A 13,862-nucleotide genomic window follows, 5' to 3' on the forward strand; every position below is an offset into this window, starting at 1 on the left:
CAGATTGGCAGGTGATCTTAGTAACTCAGTGCAGATGGAGCATTTTCATTTGGTGTCATATCTCTCCACCCAGCTTAGGATGATTTAAATAACAAAGGAAGGGAAAGAGACAATTGAATCTTCGAGTGCTGTTACAATTAAGAAGAAAATTGATTTTAAAAAGAATATGGACCATGCCAGGGAGTTAGAAAGATATTGATTAGGTTCAGATATTGAGTTAGAAATGGCTTCAGTTCTGAAAAGTTGTCATCAAATTTCTATTTTGAAGAGCAGCACAGACTCCATCTTTACCAGTGCTTTTTTTCAAAGTAATTTTTATTGGAGTAGAGTTGATTTACGATGTTGTGTTACTTTCTGCTGTACAGCAAAGTGAATCAGTTATACATACACATGTATCCACTCTTTTTTAGATTCTGTTCCCATATAGGTCATTACAGAGTATTGAGTAGAGTTACCTATGCTATATAGCAGTTATCTATTTTATATATAGTAGTGTATACCAGTGTTTTTAAACCCAGTTGATTCAGTGCCCCAGACTATTCAGTGTAAGGCTTAATGACATCAACGCCCATGGTTTTGAGCAAGGGTATTCTGGGTTTGACAGTAGGGTGGAGATGTGAAATAGACAAGCTCATGTGTTAAATACAGGCTCGAATATTGATCCTCTAATGGCCGTGACCACATAACTTCTCATACCCATCCTTACTTTAACAAACTTATATAAGTAGGTTTTGTTTTCTCAAAGTCTAAGTTCATTGGTTTTCCAATGAAGAATCTGAGTAGCTACCAATTATCAAGTACCTATTGTGTCGTACCTACTACATATATAAAGATTTATAAAAGAATTATAATCTTTTAAATCAAGGGTGGTGTTAAAAATATTTAGCAAACTGTATGGTATAAGCATCAACCATTACTAGAACGGGCTTCCCTCATGTTGGGTAAGGAGATGTTTGGAAGAATTCTTTTTTTAAAAAAAATATTTATTCATTTGGCTGCGTCGGGTCTTAGTTGTGGCACGTGGGATCTTTGTTGCGACACGCGGGCTTTTCTCTAGCTGTGGTGCGTGGGCTCCAGAGCACACGGGCTCAGTAGTTGCCCCGCCGCATGTGGGATCTTAGGTCACTGACCAGGGATCAAACCCGCTTCCCCTGCATTGGAAGGCAGATTCTTAACCACTGGGCCACCAGGGAAGTCCCTGGAAGAATTCTTCATTCTGAAAATGCTTGTCTCCTAAAGCTTATGTGAACTTTAGAGAATCGAAAATTTAGATTCTTGTGAAATGCAAGGCAGTTTGGAGAATCTTATGAAGGATTCAGGCACCTGCTGAGATGCAGAGATGATTAAGAACAGCAGGTCCTGAGCTGACCATGTGAGTCATCCTCTCTGAGAAGAAAAAGTTCAAGCAGTTGATGTCTCCACCCTCAAATGGACTAAAAAATAATAGTAAGGGAAGGCAGTTTCCAGCAGTTTGATTTGCCTAATACTCATCAGAAGTGGCTACTTTTCATGTTTTAAAATGGACACACTTGGATAAAGTCAGTTCTTCCCCCAAGTCCACCCTTCTACTTAAGAAAATAATCTCAGATAAAATGTTTTTGTTCTCTTAATGTAGGTTTATAGCTTCTTTTTTCTGGTCATAACTGAGATAATATTAGGGTTATTTTTTCTAAAGAAATCTCTTCTGTTGCTAGATGTGTGATATTTAGTTGAGATGGAAATCCACACCGTGTCCCGAGCATTAATTAGAAGGCTGGCTGTGGCTGTCATCAGTCACGATGGGGTTGATGTGACCTTTTGAGGTCATCATTTTTGCTGCCGAAATGTCACCACACGGTTATTATTTCCAGTCTTGACAGAATGCATTTTGTATGAGGTGAAATTTGTGGTGTTTTGTTAAAAAAAAAAAAAAAAGAGGCAAATGTAATTTCGAAAACAGGAAATTTGAGCAGCAGTTCACAAAGAAACCTCGGGCTCCCAAGAAAAGTTTAATTATTACATTTTTGTTTGTTGTCTCATTCCCCACCTAGCTTATATTGTTTTTAGTTTTTTCCTACAGCACCAAATTTTACCAGTATATCTGCAGGATACATTTTAAAAACCAACACTTGCTACCTCTTCTCCAGACGTTTCCATGTTATATAAGTACTGAAATTTTTCTTTAGAAAAAAAATCAATATTTGTTTAGAAATATATCAGAGAATTAGATCAAAACCAGATAAAGATGATCTTTACCTACATTTATTTTATTTTCTTGCAGAGAATCCCTCCTAACTTTCTCTAAATTTCTGTCTGCTCCTATATTTTGCTCCAATGATGTGAAGTGGACCAATGTCTTTTTTCCCTATTATTTTTAAAGAAATAATGCAGCGTAATTAAATTTAGGGTTAACATTGTTTCCAAAACAAATAAATGGGGAAAAGATCGAGGTAGATATTTTTAGAATTTTAGAATTTTTAGAATAATTTTAGAATCCTGGGAGGTGAAACACTGACCCATTATTTGAGGAACTACTTTTGTGTTTCGTTTTTTGAACATTTCACCAAACTTAAGTTGACTTGTCAGGACCAATTTAAACCAACAACTATAGATAGATTGATGATAGATACATAGATAGATAGATACGCAGATGATAGCTGATAGGTAAACAGATAGATGATAGATGATGATAGATAGATAGATAGAAAAATGATAGATAGTTAACTGATAGGTAAACTGATATAGATAGATTAGATAGATAGATGATAGATAATAGGTAAACAGATAGATGATTTATGGATGATAGATAGATAGGTAGATAGATAGGTAAACAGATACATGATAGATAGATACATAGATAGAGATATACACTATGGTCTGTGAACTTCATCTTTCCAGGAATATTTCTATCTGTGTGTGTAGAATGCATGTACTAGTTTCCTCCTTCATTCAGCTGGTAGATATAGCTGAGTCCTCTCTAGATGTCTGGTTCTGTTCTGGGTCTGGGGGATACGATGATGCAGGCAGTAGATATGGCTCCTGCCGTCCTGGTTCACACAGACTGGTGCTGGGTGAGGCGTACATTACACAGTAGTCCAGGCATCCTTCTGTGATGGGCGTGTGTGTGGGCAACAGCATTGAGTTTTCTCCTTGTGCAGAGTGAACATGGGAGCTCAGGCTTCCACCGTGCCTCTAGATGTGAGCTCGGATCTGTCAGAGGAAGACCTGAGGAACAGAGGAAGCCAGCAATTTCTCGCCTGCCCTTCATTATCACAGAATCATGTCCACACGCAAAGTGCTCACTCTGAAGCATGCTTCAAATTATAATGTATATAATTATATATGGATATGGATATATATGGCGATAGATAGATAGACAGACAGACAGATATGCATGTCTTGGAGATAGATGTACCTTTTTTACCTTTCTCAGAAAAAAGTCACAGGAATGGTTATTTTCTCTGAGTTTGACTGTATTCCTGTTAGCAGCTAATTACATTCTCGGTGCCCTGCAGGCCAAACAAACAGCTGTTTCTTCTGTGTTCCATGGCACCCAGCACAGAGCTGGGTGAATAATACATGCCCAGTAAATTCTGAGTCATTGATTTGTTGACTGATTGACACTGTAATCTACTGATCCTGAAAGAGACTACAGCCAAAGCTGTTAAAATACCGATATTACATGGTCATTTTCTTTCTTTCAGTTTCCATTCAGATAATTGAATTTTTATACTTAGGAAAAGCAAGCTGCTTATTGTGATCAAAAGCAGGGCCACCTTCCTCATTATGCTGCACAGTGGCCTTGTGACAGCTGAGCCCCAGTTGCCACAAATGTAAAATGGGATTAATGATAATTACCTTCAAAGTGTCTGGCAAGGGCTTGGAAATAATCCAGGTCACTAGTTTAGCATCTGACACGTAGATGTTCCTCCAACAGTGAGACTTGGATAATATCATTATTGTCATCATCTTCATGATAAGTGGTTTCCTCCAAGATAAGCAGATGTAGGTGAAAGCTGTACTCTGGGAAGGAGCTGGCCACAGATGTGGAAGATAACAGCACCCCTTTCCCTTTCGTTGCACGTTGATATTAAGGGACTTGATCTTATTTAGGTCCCCATCAGCGCAAATTTCCTCCTGGTTCCTAAAGAAGCTGCATCCCATCAAAATTCTTTGCCTTTTCTGAGAAGACTTTTTCTCTTCTAGGGACCTTCATATTGGGTCCATTGATAGGGAACGTTCCAACCTTCACTGCCAGGAAGATGTGGGCATTCAGAGGCATGCAGCCTCCTTCAGGGGGGTGATAGAAGGAGCACACAGGCAGATGAGCTCCAGAGATGTATTCGAAGTTGACCCAAGTGGCCGGGCCGAGACCTTTCTTTCTCTCTACCACTGCAGCACATCACGGGGAAGAGATGGAGTTAGCCAGGGCTAAGATGAAGGTAGATGGTGGAAACTCCCCACGCCTCACACCTCACAGAGCAGGTTGACCTGGGGTTGTCAGTTTCTATCTCTGGAAAATGGGGCCGTGGTTGTTTCCATATGTGGCTGATATTAAGTATTCATTAACCACCTGCCAGCTGTTAGGCAGCACACACAAACCATCTTCCCTGCTTTCTGGGGTCTCATATTCCAAAGCCCCTTCTTGCACAGACCCGTGCGATGATTGTGGAATGTTATTATTTCTTCAGTGTTCTAATTACACGTGAACATGATCGTGAGGTTTCAGATCGTTCTTCCACTTTCGAGCAGCCATTTGTCGATGATGGGTGCCCAGTGATTTTTTAAGTGTTACTTTCGGCATGTGCTTTTTTTTCTTATTGAGGTGCAATTCACATAACATGAAATTAATCGATTTAAAGTGAAAAATTCGGTGGCTTTTGTACATTCCTAATGTACAACCACCACCTCTATCTCCTTCCGAAACATTTTCATCTCCCCAGGTTAAAACCCCATACCCAGGGTCCCCCCCCTCCAGCCCCTGGGAACTGCCCATCTGTTTTCTGTCTCTATGGATTTATCTACCTTGGAGATTTCATATACATGGAATCATACAATATGTGACCTTTTGTGTCCGGCTTGGTGTATACTTTTTGGCACATACTAAATCTCGTGCTTGAACCTGCTGTTTTCAACATGGCTTTGGTTGTAATTAACTTCGGGATAAAAACTCCCTTATTCTCTCTCAGTATTTACTGAGCTCAGTGCATAAGCCCACGTTGATACATTTCCTGGCCATCAGCCCGGTTGGGTAAGACCAGACCCAATTGGGCTGATGGCCAGGAATGCTAAAAAGACAACTCTTTATAAAACCCACCCCCCCCCTCCATCAATCCTAGTCTTACCCCAAACAGGATTTCGACTTGGCTGAGCCTTGCAGATGTGTCTACGGGCTCAGGTCTCTCACTCTGCGGGTCCCAGTATCAAGGTTTATTTGGTCCATGGATAATATGGAACTGAACATTCAGACCAGTGTGTCTTACAGTTCTGCACCTGTTCTTACCCTTTCTTGTTCTGTTCATCCTCTCAGCACCTCCATGGTAGAAGGTCATTTCCATGGACCTCTCCTCATTAGTGGACATGAGCTGAAACCGTAAGTGTGATCAGGAAAAAGTGCTTGATTTTGGATCAGAGATCCCTTCCTTTTCTCTGGCAAATTGAGTGTCAATGTTGCCAATATTGAATCTCAACCAACCCAAGGCCTGCCTTTGAGAATTGCTGTGTTTGGCCTGCAGTGAAAGGCAGTATGACTGAAACACCAAGAGAGTTAAGGCACAGGCAACAGGACCATATTGTATGCTAATATTTGACATACATTATCTCACAGCAGTCCTGTGAAGGAAGCATTTTTTTTTTTTTTTTTTTGCGGTACACGGGCCTCTCACTGTTGTGGCCTCTCCTGTTACGGAGCACAGGCTCCGGACACACAGGCTCAGTGGCCATGGCTCACGGGCCCAGCCGCTCCACGGCACGTGGGATCTTCCCGGACCGGGGCACGAACCCGTGTCCCCTGCATTGGCAGGTGGACTCTCAACCACTGCGCCACCGGGGAAGCCCCGTGAAGGAAGCATTCTTTAGGTATCATTACCGCATTTTGCAGATTAAGGAAACTGAGACACAGAGAGTTTATGTGGTTTAAACCAAGATCACACACCCAGAAAGTGATGACATGAAATGCAAATCCTGACATTTTTAATCCATAGGTATTCATCTCATAACTACTCCAGATGCTATATTTTTCAAAAGAGCAGGTTTTTATAAAAGTACATTTACAGACCAATCTAAAGCCAACAGGGTCACATCTGGGCTCAAATCCCTCCACGCTGAGACCAGGACTTTCTCCAACCAATGCTTCGACTTGGTGCGTATTGCTGATGTGGAGCTGAAGGGTCAAAAAGAAATAGAAATGCTTGTAGGGCCCAACCTTGAGCTTCGCAGAGACAATGGGTATCCTAAACCTCCACTTTGGCTGCAAAGCAAGGGTCTAAGGGGATGTATTGGAGAGATCCCTGAATCAAGAGTCTAGAGACTCTTAGCTCCGTGGCTCACCAGTGAGGCGGCCTTGGGAAATCATTTTCCCGTTCTCTACCAGTTTTCTCATCTCTCCTTTACAAGTTGTGTTTGATACACAATATGTTCTCTTCCTACTCTCAGCAGTCTACAACTTACTACATTAAACAGTTAAGGATTTCCAAATCCTTTGTAATGAGAGCGCCCTCGAATCATGTCTTATTTTCCAGCTTCTATTTGCTAGGCAAATGGGGCGACAAATCAGCATGGAGTGTTTTACTTACCAAGTCCAAGGACTAGTCAAAGGCTGTCATATCAGAGGGTAGGCAGTTGGGTCTTCCACATGTGACAGTCAGCTGCTTACCTTTCCTCAAGATTCAGGCCTCCGACTGCCATCTGGCTGAGTCACAGGTTGCCCAAGGACATGCCTGTGGTTCTTGGCAGGGTCAGGGTTGGGAGTTTTGCCAACAGAGCATGATGACATTTAGGTGATTTGCAGATCTCCGTTTTTTGGTTTAGTCTCTGGGTGTGTCTGGCAGCCCTGCCTCTGCCGTCTGCTAACCCCAGCCTGAGCCTGCCCACTAGAAGGCAGTTTGAGTAGTGGCAGCAAATGCTCAAAGATACCATAGCCAGGCAGGGTGAAATGTTTATTGTGGGGTAAAGGCATTTTCTAAAGAGCCTCTCTATCAAGTTCTTTGCAACCCCCATTGAAGCTGTGTTTTGTGGCTACTTCTGAAACTAATACTTGCTCACGTCCCAATCTCTGAGAGTGTACAACGCACAATATTTACCTTTGCTTATAAAGATAAATCCACCTTTCCTGTGTATTTCTCCCATACACTTTGCAAATGAATCTCTAATTAAAACTTTAAGAATTTAATGTGTATGGTTATTAGATATTCTGCTATGACCTTAAAGGCCAAATTAACCCCCAAATTCCTTAACTTTGGCATTTCAGCAGGAGATCTTAATTTTTAAGGAAAGTATGGAGCTAAATTGGACAGATGTTGCCATGGCAACCCTGCTGCCAGCAGCTGAGTTGCCCTGGGACCAGGCTGCTTAAGGCTTACGATGGGACTGCAGGCAATACTAGGAGAGTAGATTGAAAAAGATGATTGAGCTGAAGGTCAGGGGGAGAAAAACCCACTAAATTCCTTTATTAGAAAGGAAACGTATAGATTATCAAATGAAGTTTGTAATACCAGGAGCAGCCTTTGAAGGGAACAGCATTGGAGGCATGGTGTTCCATGGGAGAGCTCACCGTACAGTCTTGCTGAAGGGGAATTATGACCCGCCATGTTTTAAGTGCAGTTTATGAGAGAAGGAGTACCGTCCACCAGACTGTGTCTTAGTATAGGAACCTTCTCTTCTCTAGCTGCCTCTTAAGATTTTCTTTAAAATGGATCCTGAAGAGAATCCTGTGTTTTCATACAAATGCTTGGATCTTTGGACAAGTCAAGAGCTCATGTTGGATCCAGAACAAGGGCTGGGCAGGAAAAGGCCAGGATGGCCTGGAGCCAGGATTCACACTGTGAGATTCATCTCCCTTCATTACTTCCCAGAGGGACTCAGGGGTCACTCCAGCTCCAATGCTTGTTAGTGGGAGAGTCAGAACTAAAACCCAGGTCGCCAGCTCCATCTCTAGGATTACTGCCACTCCACCTTATTTCCTCCCTTGTAAAATGAGAACTCTGGGTTAGATGAGGCCTCCGGTCCTTCCAGCTGTGGAATCATATCAATCTCTAACTTGGGAACGTAGCTAGGACTGCCCAAGTGCCCAGTTTCTAAGTGTTTTCAGTTGTAACTCTGCAGTGCACTGGATAACACCAGAAGATGGATTCATCTTCTTTCCCACTTTCCCATTCTGTACATATCTTTCTAAACAATGGAATTTACAGGACTACTGACAAAAATAATGGGGAAAATTCTATTCAACCAATCTCTTCTTGATAGCTTTCGATTATATAATTTGTATCAAGTAAGAGGGATTTTACGACATGTTTGCTTAGGTGCCCAGATACATCATGTCTACAAATAAAAATTTTATTTATAATCTACTATTCTCAACTTTAAAAAGTCTCAGCTTAAAAATTTTATTTATAATCTACAAATCTCAAAAAAAATTTTATTTATAATCTACAAATCCAAGAGTGTAAGTGGATGCATTGGCTGTAAGAACATGCTTGAATTCTTCAGCAAACGCTGCTCGCTTGGGAGTTGTCAGTAGGACGTGGCAGGTCTGTGGAGGTGCCGGGTCTCAGGATCACTGTGGAACTCTGATTTAGAGGTGCGTTGCTTTCTTGGTTGCCGTTTGGTGTGAAAAAACACAGAATTTAGAGTTAGACTGCTGCAATCCTGGTTTACGGACTGGGCAAGTCACTAAGTATGAGTTGACTTGTGTAGAAAGCGGGACTATATCTAATAGGGCTGTTGGGTGAATAATATGCAGTAAGTGTAAAACACCTGGGATAGCACCTGGAAAATTGTAGCGCCACAGTAAAGGTCAGTTTCCCCGACAGGCTACAGAATGTGCCTATATTGAAACTGTGAAGCAGAAACCTGTCTGGGGATCAGAATTATTACTCTCCATGTTTGGGATAAATTGGAAAGCCTAGAATTCAGTGATCTTTTAGCCAAGTGCCTCCTGCCGAGAGCAAATGTCAGGAAGATGGCTACTCTCTGACGCAAGGGTAACCAAATTAAAAAAATATATTTCTTACATTCTTTACTTATCATTTGTGTCATTTACCCCAGGAATATTTAAATGAAAATCAAATGCATCCGTTGAGCACATAACTGAAGATTGTAAGACTGAAACAGAAAAAAAAAAATCACAAAATTTTACTAGATTCACTGTTACCAGTGTATTTTTTCATGTTAACGCTCTTTACGCTTAAATATACAAAGTGAGTCAAAGCATGAATAGTACTCAAAGTATTAGCCAAGCTCTGGAGAATTTTCCACAAACCAAGGCATGAACAAATCCTAAAAGCACAGTAACTGAGCCTGGCATAGAAAAATATGTGTCATCCATCCCACCCCAGATAGAAGACACTGGTACCCAGCCCACCATGAGTGCAGGCACATCTCTCTGAAGCATCCAGGTCACCTGGGACCTACTGTCGCTCTCACACCAACACATCCTTTGACGCATGCATTTGGGGGATTTAAGACAGATGGTTGTGAAATGCTTACAATGTAATGCAGAGTGCAAAAGGCAGTGCTACCTTTATACATACATGAATTCCCTGGACTTCATTAAGACGCAGATTCCAATTCAGTAGGTTTGGGGTGGGGCCTGAGACCCTGCATTTCTAACAAGGTCCTAGATGATGCCTCTGCTACTAGCTGGGACCAAGGGTGAAACCGTAGCTAGATAATCCCAGTTAAGTTCAAGCACGTGTGTCCGTAGCAAAAACCTGTGTGGGAGAAAACACATCAAAATGTTAACATTGGTCATAAAATGATGGGTACTTTGTTTTCTTTTTTACGCTCCCATGTTTTCCAAATTTTCTCTAATGACCACCATTTAATAAAAATACTAGAATTTTAAAAAGAAACTATATTGTATTAACACATATACACACAAACTAGAAACCAGCTAGTGTTCAATTATAGGACAACTTAAATAAATTGTTAAATAGAGAAAACAAAGTGTTATATATCCACTAATATAATTTTTCCAAGAAACACAATCCATGTGTTCTAAAATAAACAAAGTCCCTATATGCACAGAAAATGAATAAAAATAAATATATCAAAATGGTACCATAAGTTATTTACTTTATTATTTTGAAAACAATGGTATCTATTATTTTTTTATGCAGAAAAATACCTATTTTCAGATGGCCTACCCTATAGGAATTTCATACTAGGGCATCTCTTCACTTTTCCTCATCCAGATCAGTTACACAGTTGGCAAGCTGCTTTTCAGGCATTGCTCAGAGCTAATATTGCCAAGAAAACAAACCATGAATGAATAAAGTAAATCAATAAATTACACAAAGCCTGCAGATTACAAATTCTCCTGCAGCCAATCACAGCTGTTATCTGGGGTCTCAGCCCTTGTCGACCTGCTTCTAGGGCACCATCGCCCAGAGGGACCGGTTAGTTTCTGTCACCCACTGTGTTCCCCTGCTGTGCAGGATATGGGGGCCATTGTTGTATTGCATTCATTTCATTCCACTTGCAGGGAATCTCGCTAAGGCACGTAGGTGTTTGAAAAGACTCTGCCATGCATGCCATGATCATATTGCTTTCCACCAAGGGGATTGTTGAGGCAGAATATTAAAAGGCAGTAAGATCTATACACTGTGATAAAGTGAGAACCGCTCACCTTCTCAAAGAAGGTCCCCTGCAGATCCCTGTGATTTCTGTGTGATTAATGTGCAAATTGGCAATAGGGTGCATGTGATTCATGGACCTTGTGGATACGGTAAACAACCTGAGGGTGGGGAGAACTGTTTTTAGTCTCTTTTTGCATCAAGATGATTTCCCACCATAAATCTATTTGGCGAACAGATAGTACAGCTTTGGCAGAAGATAAGATAATAGTTTCTCTTAAAATGTGTACTGAAGAGAAAAATTTAGTAACGTTGAATATCAAAGGCTTGAAATACTTTCAGTAGTTTCAATACTCTGGTCTCCCTTTAAAAAAAAAACACAAAAAATACAGTCATTAGTCATTGTGGTTGCAGGTGTCTAGAGTCTAGGAAAGACTAAATTTAAAGTTGAAGTCTACATTAGCTAACAGATTGGAATGCATAAAAATAATCATAGAGGGATAACTCTGTCACTGAAAACCTTTTTAATCTGTTCTTGATTTATCTAGAGCTAACACCTAATCTGAGCAAATGGATTCTATTTTCCATTGTATTTTTATGTTCTATTATTACAGTCAGTAAATATGCACTGGAAATATTTTGGTAAGAGAAGAAAATATGGCACAGATTCCAGACATAAGGCAAGGATCAGGGCATCCTTGATTTTTCAGAGGAGTGTCGGACAGAGGCCGAAAGATACAAGGGAGTACAAGTGGCGACGTCCTTCTCTGTTTCTATAATGTTCTTAAGGTCTGTAAAATCACAGTGTTAATTTCAGCTAGAGAAATAGGAATTCATTTCTAATGGACTCAGAGAAGGATGGAGGAGTGATCATTTCTTCCCTTTCCCAAGCAGGTCATTCAAAGTGTTTGGCTTTTCCTGTCTGTAGTCAGTGCCATTTCCTTAGCACCTTGTCTTTATTAGCATTGTTACTTTCAATATTTTGGTGATTTATATCTGCCGTCATTCTTATCAACAATATTCCACCTGCTCCATCCCTTTTTTTGTGTGTGACAGGGATCGGGTAAATTGCTGATATGCTAAAGCTGGGCTATTTGTTCCTTTGAGGTCAGCGAACCTCAGAGCAGACAGACAAGAGCCCTTGGTCTCCACCTGCTGGTGGCCGGCATCGCTGCAACCACCCTGTCAGGTGTAAATCAGATCCAGCCAATGAGGATGCCTATTAAAATTATTTAACAAAGGAGAGGTGATAACATGTATATCTTGCACTAGTAAAATCGGATACAACCAAACTGATGGTTATAGAGAGCCATAGAGATAAATCGGGGACTCATTATTAACATTCTATTTGTATCGAGTTAAAAAATTACTTTTGGTAACCCCATCGATACTTCACAAAAATATATTCCCTTCGGGAGATACATCAATCCAGTTGAGAGTAAAATCCAATTACTAATAGTATGTGCTTGGAACATGTATGTAAGGAAGGGTTTATGTATGATAACTTGGAGGAGTAGCCTGTCAATACAAAAATGGCTGCTTTTCGATCTGTAACACTGTGTCTGCGTGTATGTGTGTATGTAATGGTATTCACTGCTTGCCCATGCTGTCTGCATAGTATAGAGCCCGTCTGGTTCGAAGCTGTTGAAACCAGAGGGATGTTCACTCCATAGGTGTGATTTTCCCAGACAGATAGAAAGCATACATAACTTAGAATGATGACAATACAACTTGTTTTCTACATTTGAGCTCATAAGTTCATTGCATGCACATGGTCTTTATGTATAGTTTCCAATGAGGAAGAAAATTCATTAGGTCCTTAGGATCCTGGAGAGAGCTTGTTGGTTTCTCCAACAGTAAAGCTAAGAGCAGTTGTTCATTACTCTTCTTAGAATTAAGATGCCCTCCTAATATATATTCTGAGTATTACTCTTTTAACAATGGTAACAAACATATACATAAAAAGACCCGTTTATGTAAAACAAGAGATGCAATTCTCTTAAATTTTTAAATTAACTTTTTATTATAGGAATTTTCAGTTATTCACCTAAATATAAATCCCCCTGTACCTGTTACCCCACTTCAGTAGTTATCAACGTTTATAATTCATCATAAATAAGTATATTACAATTCAGGTAGAAGGATTACTTTTCTGAAGTCATGTGCTTTAATGCCAGAGTAGAAAAAATAAATAAATGCCATGTCATGGCCAGTGGCTGCATTTTGGATCATTGCATACCGTGTGGAGAGCCAAATTCTCATAATAGGAAATTCTCCCAAGAGAGGGAAGTAAATTTCTAAGAATATGAGTCATACTTATAACAAATACTCCACTGTTAGCATTATTTTTCATTTATAAAGTAAAATGTGGCAGAAAAATGTATTCTGCAACAGGTTATTTGTTTTTCTTTTTTTTAATTGAAGTATAGTTTACAATGTTGTGTTAGTTTCCAGTGTACAGCAAAGTGATTCAGTTATACGTATATTTATGTGTGTATTCTTTTTCAGATTCTTCTCCTTTATAGATTATTACAAGATACTGAGTATAGTTCCCTGTAGGTCCTTGCTGGTTATCTAATTTCTATTTAGTAATGTGTATACTGCAATGGGTTAGTTTTATAAATAAAAGTAAATCTGAGTCAGAAGAAAGTTGTTATTGTAAAGAATGCCCGGCTGTGACTGTAGGTGTGGAGCTCAGAATCTCCATGTCCCGTTTCCGAGGCCCGACTGGCAGGCACTCTCCATCACCCTTTTCAGTATTCTGGGTCTGACAGTTAATATCTGCAACACCAGAGCTTCCCTAACTTAGTAGGACAGCCTGGGTAGAATTTATTCAATAAAGAAAAGGAATGGCTGATGCTAATCACATCAGCTATCAAGATCAGTTTTTGAAAGCTGCGTCCTGAGTGTATTATAGAAGATCAAGCAACAATTCTCCTTCTGTCTCAGTCTTTCCGATTTGAAGCTCTCAAATCACATCTGCCAAACTGATGTGAGAGTCTGGTTCAAGACTTGGGCTCCATAGCCAATCTGTGCAAAACTAAAACTTCTGATTGCACTTTATTTCATTATTACAAGCTTTAAATACTA

General features: G+C 40.2%; 1 protein-coding gene and 1 long non-coding RNA gene across 3 annotated transcripts in view; one reads left to right on the forward strand and one right to left on the reverse strand.

Moving 5' to 3' along the window:
- AMPH (amphiphysin) overlaps nt 1–13,862 on the forward strand; it is a 187,154-nt gene that overhangs the window by 162,336 nt on the left and 10,956 nt on the right. The gene's annotated exons all lie outside the window — the stretch shown is intronic.
- LOC114901499 lies at nt 8,555–11,100 on the reverse strand. The gene is made up of 3 exons (XR_003795174.1): nt 10,826–11,100; nt 9,729–9,908; nt 8,555–8,788 (listed from the first exon to the last, which is right to left on the reverse strand). It is a non-coding gene; the product is annotated as an uncharacterized LOC114901499 (long non-coding RNA).

Source organism: Monodon monoceros, unplaced genomic scaffold, assembly GCF_005190385.1.
Source record: "Monodon monoceros isolate NGI ecotype Baffin Bay Population unplaced genomic scaffold, NGI_Narwhal_1 Super_Scaffold_2, whole genome shotgun sequence".
Classification (NCBI taxonomy): domain Eukaryota; kingdom Metazoa; phylum Chordata; class Mammalia; order Artiodactyla; family Monodontidae; genus Monodon; species Monodon monoceros.